The 18,741-nt window shown below is 44.5% G+C and overlaps 23 non-coding genes across 23 annotated transcripts; all 23 read left to right on the plus strand.

Moving 5' to 3' along the window:
• The first annotated feature begins 176 nt into the window (after positions 1-176).
• Positions 177-258, plus strand: TRNAL-UAG (transfer RNA leucine (anticodon UAG)). The gene has a single exon. It is a non-coding gene; the product is annotated as a tRNA-Leu (tRNA).
• Positions 259-1,303: 1,045 nt separating this feature from the next.
• On the plus strand, positions 1,304-1,385 carry TRNAL-AAG (transfer RNA leucine (anticodon AAG)). The gene has a single exon. It is a non-coding gene; the product is annotated as a tRNA-Leu (tRNA).
• Positions 1,386-1,808: 423 nt separating this feature from the next.
• On the plus strand, positions 1,809-1,890 carry TRNAL-UAG (transfer RNA leucine (anticodon UAG)). Its single transcript has one exon. It is a non-coding gene; the product is annotated as a tRNA-Leu (tRNA).
• Positions 1,891-2,935: 1,045 nt separating this feature from the next.
• Positions 2,936-3,017, plus strand: TRNAL-AAG (transfer RNA leucine (anticodon AAG)). Its single transcript has one exon. It is a non-coding gene; the product is annotated as a tRNA-Leu (tRNA).
• A 423-nt stretch (positions 3,018-3,440) lies between these two features.
• On the plus strand, positions 3,441-3,522 carry TRNAL-UAG (transfer RNA leucine (anticodon UAG)). Its single transcript has one exon. It is a non-coding gene; the product is annotated as a tRNA-Leu (tRNA).
• Positions 3,523-4,567: 1,045 nt separating this feature from the next.
• Positions 4,568-4,649, plus strand: TRNAL-AAG (transfer RNA leucine (anticodon AAG)). The gene has a single exon. It is a non-coding gene; the product is annotated as a tRNA-Leu (tRNA).
• A 423-nt stretch (positions 4,650-5,072) lies between these two features.
• TRNAL-UAG (transfer RNA leucine (anticodon UAG)) lies at positions 5,073-5,154 on the plus strand. The gene has a single exon. It is a non-coding gene; the product is annotated as a tRNA-Leu (tRNA).
• A 1,480-nt stretch (positions 5,155-6,634) lies between these two features.
• Positions 6,635-6,716, plus strand: TRNAL-AAG (transfer RNA leucine (anticodon AAG)). The gene has a single exon. It is a non-coding gene; the product is annotated as a tRNA-Leu (tRNA).
• A 423-nt stretch (positions 6,717-7,139) lies between these two features.
• On the plus strand, positions 7,140-7,221 carry TRNAL-UAG (transfer RNA leucine (anticodon UAG)). The gene has a single exon. It is a non-coding gene; the product is annotated as a tRNA-Leu (tRNA).
• Positions 7,222-8,266: 1,045 nt separating this feature from the next.
• Positions 8,267-8,348, plus strand: TRNAL-AAG (transfer RNA leucine (anticodon AAG)). Its single transcript has one exon. It is a non-coding gene; the product is annotated as a tRNA-Leu (tRNA).
• A 423-nt stretch (positions 8,349-8,771) lies between these two features.
• TRNAL-UAG (transfer RNA leucine (anticodon UAG)) lies at positions 8,772-8,853 on the plus strand. The gene has a single exon. It is a non-coding gene; the product is annotated as a tRNA-Leu (tRNA).
• Positions 8,854-9,898: 1,045 nt separating this feature from the next.
• TRNAL-AAG (transfer RNA leucine (anticodon AAG)) lies at positions 9,899-9,980 on the plus strand. Its single transcript has one exon. It is a non-coding gene; the product is annotated as a tRNA-Leu (tRNA).
• A 423-nt stretch (positions 9,981-10,403) lies between these two features.
• Positions 10,404-10,485, plus strand: TRNAL-UAG (transfer RNA leucine (anticodon UAG)). Its single transcript has one exon. It is a non-coding gene; the product is annotated as a tRNA-Leu (tRNA).
• Positions 10,486-11,530: 1,045 nt separating this feature from the next.
• TRNAL-AAG (transfer RNA leucine (anticodon AAG)) lies at positions 11,531-11,612 on the plus strand. The gene has a single exon. It is a non-coding gene; the product is annotated as a tRNA-Leu (tRNA).
• A 423-nt stretch (positions 11,613-12,035) lies between these two features.
• Positions 12,036-12,117, plus strand: TRNAL-UAG (transfer RNA leucine (anticodon UAG)). Its single transcript has one exon. It is a non-coding gene; the product is annotated as a tRNA-Leu (tRNA).
• A 1,045-nt stretch (positions 12,118-13,162) lies between these two features.
• Positions 13,163-13,244, plus strand: TRNAL-AAG (transfer RNA leucine (anticodon AAG)). Its single transcript has one exon. It is a non-coding gene; the product is annotated as a tRNA-Leu (tRNA).
• Positions 13,245-13,667: 423 nt separating this feature from the next.
• Positions 13,668-13,749, plus strand: TRNAL-UAG (transfer RNA leucine (anticodon UAG)). Its single transcript has one exon. It is a non-coding gene; the product is annotated as a tRNA-Leu (tRNA).
• A 1,045-nt stretch (positions 13,750-14,794) lies between these two features.
• On the plus strand, positions 14,795-14,876 carry TRNAL-AAG (transfer RNA leucine (anticodon AAG)). The gene has a single exon. It is a non-coding gene; the product is annotated as a tRNA-Leu (tRNA).
• A 423-nt stretch (positions 14,877-15,299) lies between these two features.
• TRNAL-UAG (transfer RNA leucine (anticodon UAG)) lies at positions 15,300-15,381 on the plus strand. Its single transcript has one exon. It is a non-coding gene; the product is annotated as a tRNA-Leu (tRNA).
• A 1,045-nt stretch (positions 15,382-16,426) lies between these two features.
• Positions 16,427-16,508, plus strand: TRNAL-AAG (transfer RNA leucine (anticodon AAG)). Its single transcript has one exon. It is a non-coding gene; the product is annotated as a tRNA-Leu (tRNA).
• Positions 16,509-16,931: 423 nt separating this feature from the next.
• Positions 16,932-17,013, plus strand: TRNAL-UAG (transfer RNA leucine (anticodon UAG)). Its single transcript has one exon. It is a non-coding gene; the product is annotated as a tRNA-Leu (tRNA).
• Positions 17,014-18,058: 1,045 nt separating this feature from the next.
• On the plus strand, positions 18,059-18,140 carry TRNAL-AAG (transfer RNA leucine (anticodon AAG)). Its single transcript has one exon. It is a non-coding gene; the product is annotated as a tRNA-Leu (tRNA).
• A 423-nt stretch (positions 18,141-18,563) lies between these two features.
• TRNAL-UAG (transfer RNA leucine (anticodon UAG)) lies at positions 18,564-18,645 on the plus strand. The gene has a single exon. It is a non-coding gene; the product is annotated as a tRNA-Leu (tRNA).
• The last annotated feature ends 96 nt before the right edge of the window (positions 18,646-18,741 follow it).

Here is an 18,741-nt window from a genome sequence, read left to right on the forward strand (position 1 = left end):
GCATAGAACCAAAGCCAGTACTGTCAAGTGTTTTCTCTTTCCGCGGTAATGAGAATAGGTGCATACATGCAGCATGTCCCCAGTTGATTACTTGTTGATGGCACAATAATGAACCACTCAACATTCCACTCATACAAACCTCATTTTAAAAGCACACAAAAGATCGATATCGGCAAGGTAGTGTGGCCGAGCGGTCTAAGGCGCTGGATTTAGGCTCCAGTCTCTTTGGAGGCGTGGGTTCAAATCCCACCACTGCCAGTCTGCAACTTCTATCTTGCCTCACAGGCCTCTTGTGGATCTCCTACGTCCCTTCATCAACAAGAAAGCTCAAATACTTCTCTTTTCCTCCATCAGCTTGCACAACAACATGAATGAGGCGTACCCAGCACCACACTTTCTTTCACCGCTACAAAGGAATACAGTTTAGAAAAAAAAAGTGCTTAAAATGGCTTAAGACCTTTACATGCACTTTTCCACTGGATTCTGACAATGTGCCACAGCTCATAACTCCTGGCTGTGGAGGACCTTTTGACAGCAACAGTGGCAACAGATAGGACTTTCTACAAAGTAAACAGGGCAAAGATCTCATTTAGATTACTGAGGTGAGATCTGCCCCTATTACCCAATAGTAGGCAAATGTTTCCTCTCAATTGTAGGTGAATGGCATTTTAGGTATACGTGCAATAGCATCTATTCCAGTGCTACGGGCTACATTGTACATTGTACGTAAGTGGACAATTGTGATTTTTTTAGACAGGTGACATTACTTTTGCATAAAAGCTGATACATTAACTACGTGGGCAGTTAGGGGTTTGAGAGGATGTCTTTTATTGTACGCCAGGCCAAAGCAGGTTTTCTCAACCAGGGTTCCCTGGAAGCCCAAGCTTCCTTCAGGACTTTTCAGGGGTTCCCTGGCATTTTCCCCACTTGCCCCAGTAAGGTCGGTTTCCTTGAGATGCAAAAATTATTTTAAGGCTTCCTCCAGGGTCTCATGATGGGAATACACCATGAGATTTTTTGGCAGATAGTTGGTTCGATAGATAATTTAATGCATATCCGATCTGATTTTCGATCGAAAAATCGATCGGGAAAAGCGATCGGACAGTAGGTGCTGCACTCAGTGGTATCAGAGCAATGGAACAAAAGTCAGTACTGTTATGCGTTCTTCCTTATGGAACTGAGAATGGCTGCTAACATGCAGCATATCCCCAGATGATAACCTGTTGACGGCACAGTAATTAACCGCTTAACCTTTGACTCTTGAAAAACGTGTCTTAAAGCACGCAAGAGTAGACATCCGCAGAGTAGTGTGGCCGAGCGGTCTAAGGCGCTGGATTAAGGCTCCAGTCTCCTCGGAGGCGTGGGTTCAAATCCCACCACTGCCAGCCTTTAACTTCTCGCTTGCTTGACAAGGATGTACTATGTAGGAAAGATAAGGCCTCAGCTCCTCTGGTTTTAACACTTGCTCAAATACTTGTCCAAGCTTATACATCAGGGCCACTTGAGGAGCTTATCTTGGTCAGAAATTAATGGATTAGTCTTCTCAAATGTAGCATTTGAGAAGACTAATCCATTGATTCTGCTGTGGCATAGAGTGCTTTACCTGCACTTTCCTAGGTGCTGTCATCAGAGGCATAGAACCAAAGCCAGTACTGTCAAGTGTTTTCTCTTTCCGCGGTAATGAGAATAGGTGCATACATGCAGCATGTCCCCAGTTGATTACTTGTTGATGGCACAATAATGAACCACTCAACATTCCACTCATACAAACCTCATTTTAAAAGCACACAAAAGATCGATATCGGCAAGGTAGTGTGGCCGAGCGGTCTAAGGCGCTGGATTTAGGCTCCAGTCTCTTTGGAGGCGTGCGTTAAAATCCCACCACTGCCAGTCTGCAACTTCTATCTTGCCTCACAGGCCTCTTGTGGATCTCCTACGTCCCTTCATCAACAAGAAAGCTCAAATACTTCTCTTTTCCTCCATCAGCTTGCACAACAACATGAATGAGGCGTACCTAGCACCACACTTTCTTTCACCGCTACAAAGGAATACAGTTTAGAAAAAAAAAGTGCTTAAAATGGCTTAAGACCTTTACATGCACTTTTCCACTGGATTCTGACAATGTGCCACAGCTCATAACTCCTGGCTGTGGAGGACCTTTTGACAGCAACAGTGGCAACAGATAGGACTTTCTACAAAGTAAACAGGGCAAAGATCTCATTTAGATTACTGAGGTGAGATCTGCCCCTATTACCCAATAGTAGGCAAATGTTTCCTCTCAATTGTAGGTGAATGGCATTTTAGGTATACGTGCAATAGCATCTATTCCAGTGCTACGGGCTACATTGTACATTGTACGTAAGTGGACAATTGTGATTTTTTTAGACAGGTGACATTACTTTTGCATAAAAGCTGATACATTAACTACGTGGGCAGTTAGGGGTTTGAGAGGATGTCTTTTATTGTACGCCAGGCCAAAGCAGGTTTTCTCAACCAGGGTTCCCTGGAAGCCCAAGCTTCCTTCAGGACTTTTCAGGGGTTCCCTGGCATTTTCCCCACTTGCCCCAGTAAGGTCGGTTTCCTTGAGATGCAAAAATTATTTGAAGGCTTCCTCCAGGGTCTCATGATGGGAATACACCATGAGATTTTTTGGCAGATAGTTGGTTCGATAGATAATTTAATGCATATCCGATCTGATTTTCGATCGGAAAATCGATCGGGAAAAGCGATCGGACAGTAGGTGCTGCACTCAGTGGTATCAGAGCAATGGAACAAAAGTCAGTACTGTTATGCGTTCTTCCTTATGGAACTGAGAATGGCTGCCAACATGCAGCATATCCCCAGATGATAACCTGTTGACGGCACAGTAATTAACCGCTTAACCTTTGACTCTTGAAAAACGTGTCTTAAAGCACGCAAGAGTAGACATCCGCAGGGTAGTGTGGCCGAGCGGTCTAAGGCGCTGGATTAAGGTTCCAGTCTCCTCGGAGGCGTGGGTTCAAATCCCACCACTGCCAGCCTTTAACTTCTCGCTTGCTTGACAAGGATGTACTATGTAGGAAAGATAAGGCCTCAGCTCCTCTGGTTTTAACACTTGCTCAAATACTTGTCCAAGCTTATACATCAGGGCCACTTGAGGAGCTTATCTTGGTCAGAAATTAATGGATTAGTCTTCTCAAATGTAGCATTTGAGAAGACTAATCCATTGATTCTGCTGTGGCATAGAGTGCTTTACCTGCACTTTCCTAGGTGCTGTCATCAGAGGCATAGAACCAAAGCCAGTACTGTCAAGTGTTTTCTCTTTCCGCGGTAATGAGAATAGGTGCATACATGCAGCATGTCCCCAGTTGATTACTTGTTGATGGCACAATAATGAACCACTCAACATTCCACTCATACAAACCTCATTTTAAAAGCACACAAAAGATCGATATCGGCAAGGTAGTGTGGCCGAGCGGTCTAAGGCGCTGGATTTAGGCTCCAGTCTCTTTGGAGGCGTGGGTTCAAATCCCACCACTGCCAGTCTGCAACTTCTATCTTGCCTCACAGGCCTCTTGTGGATCTCCTACGTCCCTTCATCAACAAGAAAGCTCAAATACTTCTCTTTTCCTCCATCAGCTTGCACAACAACATGAATGAGGCGTACCCAGCACCACACTTTCTTTCACCGCTACAAAGGAATACAGTTTAGAAAAAAAAAGTGCTTAAAATGGCTTAAGACCTTTACATGCACTTTTCCACTGGATTCTGACAATGTGCCACAGCTCATAACTCCTGGCTGTGGAGGACCTTTTGACAGCAACAGTGGCAACAGATAGGACTTTCTACAAAGTAAACAGGGCAAAGATCTCATTTAGATTACTGAGGTGAGATCTGCCCCTATTACCCAATAGTAGGCAAATGTTTCCTCTCAATTGTAGGTGAATGGCATTTTAGGTATACGTGCAATAGCAGCTATTCCAGTGCTACGGGCTACATTGTACATTGTACGTAAGTGGACAATTGTGATTTTTTTAGACAGGTGACATTACTTTTGCATAAAAGCTGATACATTAACTACGTGGGCAGTTAGGGGTTTGAGAGGATGTCTTTTATTGTACGCCAGGCCAAAGCAGGTTTTCTCAACCAGGGTTCCCTGGAAGCCCAAGCTTCCTTCAGGACTTTTCAGGGGTTCCCTGGCATTTTCCCCACTTGCCCCAGTAAGGTCGGTTTCCTTGAGATGCAAAAATTATTTTAAGGCTTCCTCCAGGGTCTCATGATGGGAATACACCATGAGATTTTTTGGCAGATAGTTGGTTCGATAGATAATTTAATGCATATCCGATCTGATTTTCGATCGAAAAATCGATCGGGAAAAGCGATCGGACAGTAGGTGCTGCACTCAGTGGTATCAGAGCAATGGAACAAAAGTCAGTACTGTTATGCGTTCTTCCTTATGGAACTGAGAATGGCTGCCAACATGCAGCATATCCCCAGATGATAACCTGTTGACGGCACAGTAATTAACCGCTTAACCTTTGACTCTTGAAAAACGTGTCTTAAAGCACGCAAGAGTAGACATCCGCAGGGTAGTGTGGCCGAGCGGTCTAAGGCGCTGGATTAAGGCTCCAGTCTCCTCGGAGGCGTGGGTTCAAATCCCACCACTGCCAGCCTTTAACTTCTCGCTTGCTTGACAAGGATGTACTATGTAGGAAAGATAAGGCCTCAGCTCCTCTGGTTTTAACACTTGCTCAAATACTTGTCCAAGCTTATACATCAGGGCCACTTGAGGAGCTTATCTTGGTCAGAGATTAATGGATTAGTCTTCTCAAATGTAGCATTTGAGAAGACTAATCCATTGATTCTGCTGTGGCATAGAGTGCTTTACCTGCACTTTCCTAGGTGCTGTCATCAGAGGCATAGAACCAAAGCCAGTACTGTCAAGTGTTTTCTCTTTCCGCGGTAATGAGAATAGGTGCATACATGCAGCATGTCCCCAGTTGATTACTTGTTGATGGCACAATAATGAACCACTCAACATTCCACTCATACAAACCTCATTTTAAAAGCACACAAAAGATCGATATTGGCAAGGTAGTGTGGCCGAGCGGTCTAAGGCGCTGGATTTAGGCTCCAGTCTCTTTGGAGGCGTGGGTTCAAATCCCACCACTGCCAGTCTGCAACTTCTATCTTGCCTCACAGGCCTCTTGTGGATCTCCTACGTCCCTTCATCAACAAGAAAGCTCAAATACTTCTCTTTTCCTCCATCAGCTTGCACAACAACATGAATGAGGCGTACCCAGCACCACACTTTCTTTCACCGCTACAAAGGAATACAGTTTAGAAAAAAAAAAGTGCTTAAAATGGCTTAAGACCTTTACATGCACTTTTCCACTGGATTCTGACAATGTGCCACAGCTCATAACTCCTGGCTGTGGAGGACCTTTTGACAGCAACAGTGGCAACAGATAGGACTTTCTACAAAGTAAACAGGGCAAAGATCTCATTTAGATTACTGATGTGAGATCTGCCCCTATTACCCAATAGTAGGCAAATGTTTCCTCTCAATTGTAGGTGAATGGCATTTTAGGTATACGTGCAATAGCATCTATTCCAGTGCTACGGGCTACATTGTACATTGTACGTAAGTGGACAATTGTGATTTTTTTAGACAGGTGACATTACTTTTGCATAAAAGCTGATACATTAACTACGTGGGCAGTTAGGGGTTTGAGAGGATGTCTTTTATTGTACGCCAGGCCAAAGCAGGTTTTCTCAACCAGGGTTCCCTGGAAGCCCAAGCTTCCTTCAGGACTTTTCAGGGGTTCCCTGGCATTTTCCCCACTTGCCCCAGTAAGGTCGGTTTCCTTGAGATGCAAAAATTATTTGAAGGCTTCCTCCAGGGTCTCATGATGGGAATACACCATGAGATTTTTTGGCAGATAGTTGGTTCGATAGATAATTTAATGCATATCCGATCTGATTTTCGATCGAAAAATCGATCGGGAAAAGCGATCGGACAGTAGGTGCTGCACTCAGTGGTATCAGAGCAATGGAACAAAAGTCAGTACTGTTATGCGTTCTTCCTTATGGAACTGAGAATGGCTGCCAACATGCAGCATATCCCCAGATGATAACCTGTTGACGGCACAGTAATTAACCGCTTAACCTTTGACTCTTGAAAAACGTGTCTTAAAGAGAATCTGTACTCTGAAATTCTTACAATAAAAAGCATACCATTCTATTCATTATGTGCTCCTGGTCCCCTCTGTGCTGTTTCTGCCATTCTCTGCTGCAAACCTGGCTTGTAATTGCCAGTTTTAGGCAGTGTTTACAAACAAACTAACCAGCTTCTAATAGGCTCAGCTAAGCAGAGTGTGTTAGTCACACAGAGCCTGCAGGGGGTGTGTACAGCTTCTAGCTAATCACAAGCAGCCCTGCACATTCCAGTCTGACTGCCTCAGCCTGACTGTGCCGACTATAGAGAGAAGATTAGATCATATAACAGAGATAACACAGCTACTGTGCAATTAGGAAAAGCTGCAGTAAGCCAGACCACATTAGAAAAGGCATAGGAACTTATAGCATAGAAGAAATAAAGATAAACAATTTGTTACAGAGTCTCTTTAAAGCACGCAAGAGTAGATATCCGCAGGGTAGTGTGGCCGAGCGGTCTAAGGCGCTGGATTAAGGTTCCAGTCTCCTCGGAGGCGTGGGTTCAAATCCCACCACTGCCAGCCTTTAACTTCTCGCTTGCTTGACAAGGATGTACTATGTAGGAAAGATAAGGCCTCAGCTCCTCTGGTTTTAACACTTGCTCAAATACTTTTCCAAGCTTATACATCAGGGCCACTTGAGGAGCTTATCTTGGTCAGAAATTAATGGATTAGTCTTCTCAAATGTAGCATTTGAGAAGACTAATCCATTGATTCTGCTGTGGCATAGAGTGCTTTACCTGCACTTTCCTAGGTGCTGTCATCAGAGGCATAGAACCAAAGCCAGTACTGTCAAGTGTTTTCTCTTTCCGCGGTAATGAGAATAGGTGCATACATGCAGCATGTCCCCAGTTGATTACTTGTTGATGGCACAATAATGAACCACTCAACATTCCACTCATACAAACCTCATTTTAAAAGCACACAAAAGATCGATATCGGCAAGGTAGTGTGGCCGAGCGGTCTAAGGCGCTGGATTTAGGCTCCAGTCTCTTTAGAGGCGTGGGTTCAAATCCCACCACTGCCAGTCTGCAACTTCTATCTTGCCTCACAGGCCTCTTGTGGATCTCCTACGTCCCTTCATCAACAAGAAAGCTTAAATACTTCTCTTTTCCTCCATCAGCTTGCACAACAACATGAATGAGGCGTACCCAGCACCACACTTTCTTTCACCGCTACAAAGGAATACAGTTTAGAAAAAAAAAGTGCTTAAAATGGCTTAAGACCTTTACATGCACTTTTCCACTGGATTCTGACAATGTGCCACAGCTCATAACTCCTGGCTGTGGAGGACCTTTTGACAGCAACAGTGGCAACAGATAGGACTTTCTACAAAGTAAACAGGGCAAAGATCTCATTTAGATTACTGAGGTGAGATCTGCCCCTATTACCCAATAGTAGGCAAATGTTTCCTCTCAATTGTAGGTGAATGGCATTTTAGGTATACGTGCAATAGCATCTATTCCAGTGCTACGGGCTACATTGTACATTGTACGTAAGTGGACAATTGTGATTTTTTTAGACAGGTGACATTACTTTTGCATAAAAGCTGATACATTAACTACGTGGGCAGTTAGGGGTTTGAGAGGATGTCTTTTATTGTACGCCAGGCCAAAGCAGGTTTTCTCAACCAGGGTTCCCTGGAAGCCCAAGCTTCCTTCAGGACTTTTCAGGGGTTCCCTGGCATTTTCCCCACTTGCCCCAGTAAGGTCGGTTTCCTTGAGATGCAAAAATTATTTTAAGGCTTCCTCCAGGGTCTCATGATGGGAATACACCATGAGATTTTTTGGCAGATAGTTGGTTCGATAGATAATTTAATGCATATCCGATCTGATTTTCGATCGAAAAATCGATCGGGAAAAGCGATCGGACAGTAGGTGCTGCACTCAGTGGTATCAGAGCAATGGAACAAAAGTCAGTACTGTTATGCGTTCTTCCTTATGGAACTGAGAATGGCTGCCAACATGCAGCATATCCCCAGATGATAACCTGTTGACGGCACAGAAATTAACCGCTTAACCTTTGACTCTTGAAAAACGTGTCTTAAAGCACGCAAGAGTAGACATCCGCAGGGTAGTGTGGCCGAGCGGTCTAAGGCGCTGGATTAAGGCTCCAGTCTCCTCGGAGGCGTGGGTTCAAATCCCACCACTGCCAGCCTTTAACTTCTCGCTTGCTTGACAAGGATGTACTATGTAGGAAAGATAAGGCCTCAGCTCCTCTGGTTTTAACACTTGCTCAAATACTTGTCCAAGCTTATACATCAGGGCCACTTGAGGAGCTTATCTTGGTCAGAAATTAATGGATTAGTCTTCTCAAATGTAGCATTTGAGAAGACTAATCCATTGATTCTGCTGTGGCATAGAGTGCTTTACCTGCACTTTCCTAGGTGCTGTCATCAGAGGCATAGAACCAAAGCCAGTACTGTCAAGTGTTTTCTCTTTCCGCGGTAATGAGAATAGGTGCATACATGCAGCATGTCCCCAGTTGATTACTTGTTGATGGCACAATAATGAACCACTCAACATTCCACTCATACAAACCTCATTTTAAAAGCACACAAAAGATCGATATCGGCAAGGTAGTGTGGCCGAGCGGTCTAAGGCGCTGGATTTAGGCTCCAGTCTCTTTGGAGGCGTGGGTTCAAATCCCACCACTGCCAGTCTGCAACTTCTATCTTGCCTCACAGGCCTCTTCTGGATCTCCTACGTCCCTTCATCAACAAGAAAGCTCAAATACTTCTCTTTTCCTCCATCAGCTTGCACAACAACATGAATGAGGCGTACCCAGCACCACACTTTCTTTCACCGCTACAAAGGAATACAGTTTAGAAAAAAAAAGTGCTTAAAATGGCTTAAGACCTTTACATGCACTTTTCCACTGGATTCTGACAATGTGCCACAGCTCATAACTCCTGGCTGTGGAGGACCTTTTGACAGCAACAGTGGCAACAGATAGGACTTTCTACAAAGTAAACAGGGCAAAGATCTCATTTAGATTACTGAGGTGAGATCTGCCCCTATTACCCAATAGTAGGCAAATGTTTCCTCTCAATTGTAGGTGAATGGCATTTTAGGTATACGTGCAATAGCAGCTATTCCAGTGCTACGGGCTACATTGTACATTGTACGTAAGTGGACAATTGTGATTTTTTTAGACAGGTGACATTACTTTTGCATAAAAGCTGATACATTAACTACGTGGGCAGTTAGGGGTTTGAGAGGATGTCTTTTATTGTACGCCAGGCCAAAGCAGGTTTTCTCAACCAGGGTTCCCTGGAAGCCCAAGCTTCCTTCAGGACTTTTCAGGGGTTCCCTGGCATTTTCCCCACTTGCCCCAGTAAGGTCGGTTTCCTTGAGATGCAAAAATTATTTTAAGGCTTCCTCCAGGGTCTCATGATGGGAATACACCATGAGATTTTTTGGCAGATAGTTGGTTCGATAGATAATTTAATGCATATCCGATCTGATTTTCGATCGAAAAATCGATCGGGAAAAGCGATCGGACAGTAGGTGCTGCACTCAGTGGTATCAGAGCAATGGAACAAAAGTCAGTACTGTTATGCGTTCTTCCTTATGGAACTGAGAATGGCTGCCAACATGCAGCATATCCCCAGATGATAACCTGTTGACGGCACAGTAATTAACCGCTTAACCTTTGACTCTTGAAAAACGTGTCTTAAAGCACGCAAGAGTAGACATCCGCAGGGTAGTGTGGCCGAGCGGTCTAAGGCGCTGGATTAAGGCTCCAGTCTCCTCGGAGGCGTGGGTTCAAATCCCACCACTGCCAGCCTTTAACTTCTCGCTTGCTTGACAAGGATGTACTATGTAGGAAAGATAAGGCCTCAGCTCCTCTGGTTTTAACACTTGCTCAAATACTTGTCCAAGCTTATACATCAGGGCCACTTGAGGAGCTTATCTTGGTCAGAGATTAATGGATTAGTCTTCTCAAATGTAGCATTTGAGAAGACTAATCCATTGATTCTGCTGTGGCATAGAGTGCTTTACCTGCACTTTCCTAGGTGCTGTCATCAGAGGCATAGAACCAAAGCCAGTACTGTCAAGTGTTTTCTCTTTCCGCGGTAATGAGAATAGGTGCATACATGCAGCATGTCCCCAGTTGATTACTTGTTGATGGCACAATAATGAACCACTCAACATTCCACTCATACAAACCTCATTTTAAAAGCACACAAAAGATCGATATCGGCAAGGTAGTGTGGCCGAGCGGTCTAAGGCGCTGGATTTAGGCTCCAGTCTCTTTGGAGGCGTGGGTTCAAATCCCACCACTGCCAGTCTGCAACTTCTATCTTGCCTCACAGGCCTCTTCTGGATCTCCTACGTCCCTTCATCAACAAGAAAGCTCAAATACTTCTCTTTTCCTCCATCAGCTTGCACAACAACATGAATGAGGCGTACCCAGCACCACACTTTCTTTCACCGCTACAAAGGAATACAGTTTAGAAAAAAAAAGTGCTTAAAATGGCTTAAGACCTTTACATGCACTTTTCCACTGGATTCTGACAATGTGCCACAGCTCATAACTCCTGGCTGTGGAGGACCTTTTGACAGCAACAGTGGCAACAGATAGGACTTTCTACAAAGTAAACAGGGCAAAGATCTCATTTAGATTACTGAGGTGAGATCTGCCCCTATTACCCAATAGTAGGCAAATGTTTCCTCTCAATTGTAGGTGAATGGCATTTTAGGTATACGTGCAATAGCAGCTATTCCAGTGCTACGGGCTACATTGTACATTGTACGTAAGTGGACAATTGTGATTTTTTTAGACAGGTGACATTACTTTTGCATAAAAGCTGATACATTAACTACGTGGGCAGTTAGGGGTTTGAGAGGATGTCTTTTATTGTACGCCAGGCCAAAGCAGGTTTTCTCAACCAGGGTTCCCTGGAAGCCCAAGCTTCCTTCAGGACTTTTCAGGGGTTCCCTGGCATTTTCCCCACTTGCCCCAGTAAGGTCGGTTTCCTTGAGATGCAAAAATTATTTTAAGGCTTCCTCCAGGGTCTCATGATGGGAATACACCATGAGATTTTTTGGCAGATAGTTGGTTCGATAGATAATTTAATGCATATCCGATCTGATTTTCGATCGAAAAATCGATCGGGAAAAGCGATCGGACAGTAGGTGCTGCACTCAGTGGTATCAGAGCAATGGAACAAAAGTCAGTACTGTTATGCGTTCTTCCTTATGGAACTGAGAATGGCTGCCAACATGCAGCATATCCCCAGATGATAACCTGTTGACGGCACAGTAATTAACCGCTTAACCTTTGACTCTTGAAAAACGTGTCTTAAAGCACGCAAGAGTAGACATCCGCAGGGTAGTGTGGCCGAGCGGTCTAAGGCGCTGGATTAAGGCTCCAGTCTCCTCGGAGGCGTGGGTTCAAATCCCACCACTGCCAGCCTTTAACTTCTCGCTTGCTTGACAAGGATGTACTATGTAGGAAAGATAAGGCCTCAGCTCCTCTGGTTTTAACACTTGCTCAAATACTTGTCCAAGCTTATACATCAGGGCCACTTGAGGAGCTTATCTTGGTCAGAGATTAATGGATTAGTCTTCTCAAATGTAGCATTTGAGAAGACTAATCCATTGATTCTGCTGTGGCATAGAGTGCTTTACCTGCACTTTCCTAGGTGCTGTCATCAGAGGCATAGAACCAAAGCCAGTACTGTCAAGTGTTTTCTCTTTCCGCGGTAATGAGAATAGGTGCATACATGCAGCATGTCCCCAGTTGATTACTTGTTGATGGCACAATAATGAACCACTCAACATTCCACTCATACAAACCTCATTTTAAAAGCACACAAAAGATCGATATCGGCAAGGTAGTGTGGCCGAGCGGTCTAAGGCGCTGGATTTAGGCTCCAGTCTCTTTGGAGGCGTGGGTTCAAATCCCACCACTGCCAGTCTGCAACTTCTATCTTGCCTCACAGGCCTCTTCTGGATCTCCTACGTCCCTTCATCAACAAGAAAGCTCAAATACTTCTCTTTTCCTCCATCAGCTTGCACAACAACATGAATGAGGCGTACCCAGCACCACACTTTCTTTCACCGCTACAAAGGAATACAGTTTAGAAAAAAAAAGTGCTTAAAATGGCTTAAGACCTTTACATGCACTTTTCCACTGGATTCTGACAATGTGCCACAGCTCATAACTCCTGGCTGTGGAGGACCTTTTGACAGCAACAGTGGCAACAGATAGGACTTTCTACAAAGTAAACAGGGCAAAGATCTCATTTAGATTACTGAGGTGAGATCTGCCCCTATTACCCAATAGTAGGCAAATGTTTCCTCTCAATTGTAGGTGAATGGCATTTTAGGTATACGTGCAATAGCAGCTATTCCAGTGCTACGGGCTACATTGTACATTGTACGTAAGTGGACAATTGTGATTTTTTTAGACAGGTGACATTACTTTTGCATAAAAGCTGATACATTAACTACGTGGGCAGTTAGGGGTTTGAGAGGATGTCTTTTATTGTACGCCAGGCCAAAGCAGGTTTTCTCAACCAGGGTTCCCTGGAAGCCCAAGCTTCCTTCAGGACTTTTCAGGGGTTCCCTGGCATTTTCCCCACTTGCCCCAGTAAGGTCGGTTTCCTTGAGATGCAAAAATTATTTTAAGGCTTCCTCCAGGGTCTCATGATGGGAATACACCATGAGATTTTTTGGCAGATAGTTGGTTCGATAGATAATTTAATGCATATCCGATCTGATTTTCGATCGAAAAATCGATCGGGAAAAGCGATCGGACAGTAGGTGCTGCACTCAGTGGTATCAGAGCAATGGAACAAAAGTCAGTACTGTTATGCGTTCTTCCTTATGGAACTGAGAATGGCTGCCAACATGCAGCATATCCCCAGATGATAACCTGTTGACGGCACAGTAATTAACCGCTTAACCTTTGACTCTTGAAAAACGTGTCTTAAAGCACGCAAGAGTAGACATCCGCAGGGTAGTGTGGCCGAGCGGTCTAAGGCGCTGGATTAAGGCTCCAGTCTCCTCGGAGGCGTGGGTTCAAATCCCACCACTGCCAGCCTTTAACTTCTCGCTTGCTTGACAAGGATGTACTATGTAGGAAAGATAAGGCCTCAGCTCCTCTGGTTTTAACACTTGCTCAAATACTTGTCCAAGCTTATACATCAGGGCCACTTGAGGAGCTTATCTTGGTCAGAGATTAATGGATTAGTCTTCTCAAATGTAGCATTTGAGAAGACTAATCCATTGATTCTGCTGTGGCATAGAGTGCTTTACCTGCACTTTCCTAGGTGCTGTCATCAGAGGCATAGAACCAAAGCCAGTACTGTCAAGTGTTTTCTCTTTCCGCGGTAATGAGAATAGGTGCATACATGCAGCATGTCCCCAGTTGATTACTTGTTGATGGCACAATAATGAACCACTCAACATTCCACTCATACAAACCTCATTTTAAAAGCACACAAAAGATCGATATTGGCAAGGTAGTGTGGCCGAGCGGTCTAAGGCGCTGGATTTAGGCTCCAGTCTCTTTGGAGGCGTGGGTTCAAATCCCACCACTGCCAGTCTGCAACTTCTATCTTGCCTCACAGGCCTCTTGTGGATCTCCTACGTCCCTTCATCAACAAGAAAGCTCAAATACTTCTCTTTTCCTCCATCAGCTTGCACAACAACATGAATGAGGCGTACCCAGCACCACACTTTCTTTCACCGCTACAAAGGAATACAGTTTAGAAAAAAAAAGTGCTTAAAATGGCTTAAGACCTTTACATGCACTTTTCCACTGGATTCTGACAATGTGCCACAGCTCATAACTCCTGGCTGTGGAGGACCTTTTGACAGCAACAGTGGCAACAGATAGGACTTTCTACAAAGTAAACAGGGCAAAGATCTCATTTAGATTACTGATGTGAGATCTGCCCCTATTACCCAATAGTAGGCAAATGTTTCCTCTCAATTGTAGGTGAATGGCATTTTAGGTATACGTGCAATAGCATCTATTCCAGTGCTACGGGCTACATTGTACATTGTACGTAAGTGGACAATTGTGATTTTTTTAGACAGGTGACATTACTTTTGCATAAAAGCTGATACATTAACTACGTGGGCAGTTAGGGGTTTGAGAGGATGTCTTTTATTGTACGCCAGGCCAAAGCAGGTTTTCTCAACCAGGGTTCCCTGGAAGCCCAAGCTTCCTTCAGGACTTTTCAGGGGTTCCCTGGCATTTTCCCCACTTGCCCCAGTAAGGTCGGTTTCCTTGAGATGCAAAAATTATTTTAAGGCTTCCTCCAGGGTCTCATGATGGGAATACACCATGAGATTTTTTGGCAGATAGTTGGTTCGATAGATAATTTAATGCATATCCGATCTGATTTTCGATCGAAAAATCGATCGGGAAAAGCGATCGGACAGTAGGTGCTGCACTCAGTGGTATCAGAGCAATGGAACAAAAGTCAGTACTGTTATGCGTTCTTCCTTATGGAACTGAGAATGGCTGCCAACATGCAGCATATCCCCAGATGATAACCTGTTGATGGCACAGTAATTAACCGCTTAACCTTTGACTCTTGAAAAACGTGTCTTAAAGCACGCAAGAGTAGATATCCGCAGGGTAGTGTGGCCGAGCGGTCTAAGGCGCTGGATTAAGGTTCCAGTCTCCTCGGAGGCGTGGGTTCAAATCCCACCACTGCCAGCCTTTAACTTCTCGCTTGCTTGACAAGGATGTACTATGTAGGAAAGATAAGGCCTCAGCTCCTCTGGTTTTAACACTTGCTCAAATACTTGTCCAAGCTTATACATCAGGGCCACTTGAGGAGCTTATCTTGGTCAGAAATTAATGGATTAGTCTTCTCAAATGTAGCATTTGAGAAGACTAATCCATTGATTCTGCTGTGGCATAGAGTGCTTTACCTGCACTTTCCTAGGTGCTGTCATCAGAGGCATAGAACCAAAGCCAGTACTGTCAAGTGTTTTCTCTTTCCGCGGTAATGAGAATAGGTGCATACATGCAGCATGTCCCCAGTTGATTACTTGTTGATGGCACAATAATGAACCACTCAACATTCCACTCATACAAACCTCATTTTAAAAGCACACAAAAGATCGATATCGGCAAGGTAGTGTGGCCGAGCGGTCTAAGGCGCTGGATTTAGGCTCCAGTCTCTTTGGAGGCGTGGGTTCAAATCCCACCACTGCCAGTCTGCAACTTCTATCTTGCCTCACAGGCCTCTTGTGGATCTCCTACGTCCCTTCATCAACAAGAAAGCTCAAATACTTCTCTTTTCCTCCATCAGCTTGCACAACAACATGAATGAGGCGTACCCAGCACCACACTTTCTTTCACCGCTACAAAGGAATACAGTTTAGAAAAAAAAAGTGCTTAAAATGGCTTAAGACCTTTACATGCACTTTTCCACTGGATTCTGACAATGTGCCACAGCTCATAACTCCTGGCTGTGGAGGACCTTTTGACAGCAACAGTGGCAACAGATAGGACTTTCTACAAAGTAAACAGGGCAAAGATCTCATTTAGATTACTGAGGTGAGATCTGCCCCTATTACCCAATAGTAGGCAAATGTTTCCTCTCAATTGTAGGTGAATGGCATTTTAGGTATACGTGCAATAGCATCTATTCCAGTGCTACGGGCTACATTGTACATTGTACGTAAGTGGACAATTGTGATTTTTTTAGACAGGTGACATTACTTTTGCATAAAAGCTGATACATTAACTACGTGGGCAGTTAGGGGTTTGAGAGGATGTCTTTTATTGTACGCCAGGCCAAAGCAGGTTTTCTCAACCAGGGTTCCCTGGAAGCCCAAGCTTCCTTCAGGACTTTTCAGGGGTTCCCTGGCATTTTCCCCACTTGCCCCAGTAAGGTCGGTTTCCTTGAGATGCAAAAATTATTTTAAGGCTTCCTCCAGGGTCTCATGATGGGAATACACCATGAGATTTTTTGGCAGATAGTTGGTTCGATAGATAATTTAATGCATATCCGATCTGATTTTCGATCGAAAAATCGATCGGGAAAAGCGATCGGACAGTAGGTGCTGCACTCAGTGGTATCAGAGCAATGGAACAAAAGTCAGTACTGTTATGCGTTCTTCCTTATGGAACTGAGAATGGCTGCCAACATGCAGCATATCCCCAGATGATAACCTGTTGACGGCACAGTAATTAACCGCTTAACCTTTGACTCTTGAAAAACGTGTCTTAAAGCACGCAAGAGTAGACATCCGCAGGGTAGTGTGGCCGAGCGGTCTAAGGCGCTGGATTAAGGCTCCAGTCTCCTCGGAGGTGTGGGTTCAAATCCCACCACTGCCAGCCTTTAACTTCTCGCTTGCTTGACAAGGATGTACTATGTAGGAAAGATAAGGCCTCAGCTCCTCTGGTTTTAACACTTGCTCAAATACTTGTCCAAGCTTATACATCAGGGCCACTTGAGGAGCTTATCTTGGTCAGAAATTAATGGATTAGTCTTCTCAAATGTAGCATTTGAGAAGACTAATCCATTGATTCTGCTGTGGCATAGAGTGCTTTACCTGCACTTTCCTCGGTGCTGTCATCAGAGGCATAGAACCAAAGCCAGTACTGTCAAGTGTTTTCTCTTTCCGCGGTAATGAGAATAGGTGCATACATGCAGCATGTCCCCAGTTGATTACTTGTTGATGGCACAATAATGAACCACTCAACATTCCACTCATACAAACCTCATTTTAAAAGCACACAAAAGATCGATATCGGCAAGGTAGTGTGGCCGAGCGGTCTAAGGCGCTGGATTTAGGCTCCAGTCTCTTTGGAGGCGTGGGTTCAAATCCCACCACTGCCAGTCTGCAACTTCTATCTTGCCTCACAGGCCTCTTCTGGATCTCCTACGTCCCTTCATCAACAAGAAAGCTCAAATACTTCTCTTTTCCTCCATCAGCTTGCACAACAACATGAATGAGGCGTACCCAGCACCACACTTTCTTTCACCGCTACAAAGGAATACAGTTTAGAAAAAAAAAGTGCTTAAAATGGCTTAAGACCTTTACATGCACTTTTCCACTGGATTCTGACAATGTGCCACAGCTCATAACTCCTGGCTGTGGAGGACCTTTTGACAGCAACAGTGGCAACAGATAGGACTTTCTACAAAGTAAACAGGGCAAAGATCTCATTTAGATTACTGAGGTGAGATCTGCCCCTATTACCCAATAGTAGGCAAATGTTTCCTCTCAATTGTAGGTGAATGGCATTTTAGGTATACGTGCAATAGCATCTATTCCAGTGCTACGGGCTACATTGTACATTGTACGTAAGTGGACAATTGTGATTTTTTTAGACAGGTGACATTACTTTTGCATAAAAGCTGATACATTAACTACGTGGGCAGTTAGGGGTTTGAGAGGATGTCTTTTATTGTACGCCAGGCCAAAGCAGGTTTTCTCAACCAGGGTTCCCTGGAAGCCCAAGCTTCCTTCAGGACTTTTCAGGGGTTCCCTGGCATTTTCCCCACTTGCCCCAGTAAGGTCGGTTTCCTTGAGATGCAAAAATTATTTTAAGGCTTCCTCCAGGGTCTCATGATGGGAATACACCATGAGATTTTTTGGCAGATAGTTGGTTCGATAGATAATTTAATGCATATCCGATCTGATTTTCGATCGAAAAATCGATCGGGAAAAGCGATCGGACAGTAGGTGCTGCACTCAGTGGTATCAGAGCAATGGAACAAAAGTCAGTACTGTTATGCGTTCTTCCTTATGGAACTGAGAATGGCTGCCAACATGCAGCATATCCCCAGATGATAACCTGTTGACGGCACAGTAATTAACCGCTTAACCTTTGACTCTTGAAAAACGTGTCTTAAAGCACGCAAGAGTAGACATCTGCAGGGTAGTGTGGCCGAGCGGTCTAAGGCGCTGGATTAAGGCTCCAGTCTCCTCGGAGGCGTGGGTTCAAATCCCACCACTGCCAGCCTTTAACTTCTCGCTTGCTTGACAAGGATGTACTATGTAGGAAAGATAAGGCCTCAGCTCCTCTGGTTTTAACACTTGCTCAAATACTTGTCCAAGCTTATACATCAGGGCCACTTGAGGAGCTTATCTTGGTCAGAAATTAATGGATTAGTCTTCTCAAATGTAGCATTTGAGAAGACTAATCCATTGATTCTGCTGTGGCATAGAGTGCTTTACCTGCACTTTCCTAGGTGCTGTCATCAGAGGCATAGAACCAAAGCCAGTACTGTCAAGTGTTTTCTCTTTCCGCGGTAATGAGAATAGGTGCATACATGCAGCATGTCCCCAGTTGATTACTTGTTGATGGCACAATAATGAACCACTCAACATTCCACTCATACAAACCTCATTTTAAAAGCACACAAAAGATCGATATCGGCAAGGTAGTGTGGCCGAGCGGTCTAAGGCGCTGGATTTAGGCTCCAGTCTCTTTGGAGGCGTGGGTTCAAATCCCACCACTGCCAGTCTGCAACTTCTATCTTGCCTCACAGGCCTCTTCTGGATCTCCTACGTCCCTTCATCAACAAGAAAGCTCAAATACTTCTCTTTTCCTCCATCAG

Source organism: Hyperolius riggenbachi, chromosome 12 (assembly GCF_040937935.1).
Source record: "Hyperolius riggenbachi isolate aHypRig1 chromosome 12, aHypRig1.pri, whole genome shotgun sequence".
Classification (NCBI taxonomy): Eukaryota; Metazoa; Chordata; class Amphibia; order Anura; family Hyperoliidae; genus Hyperolius; species Hyperolius riggenbachi.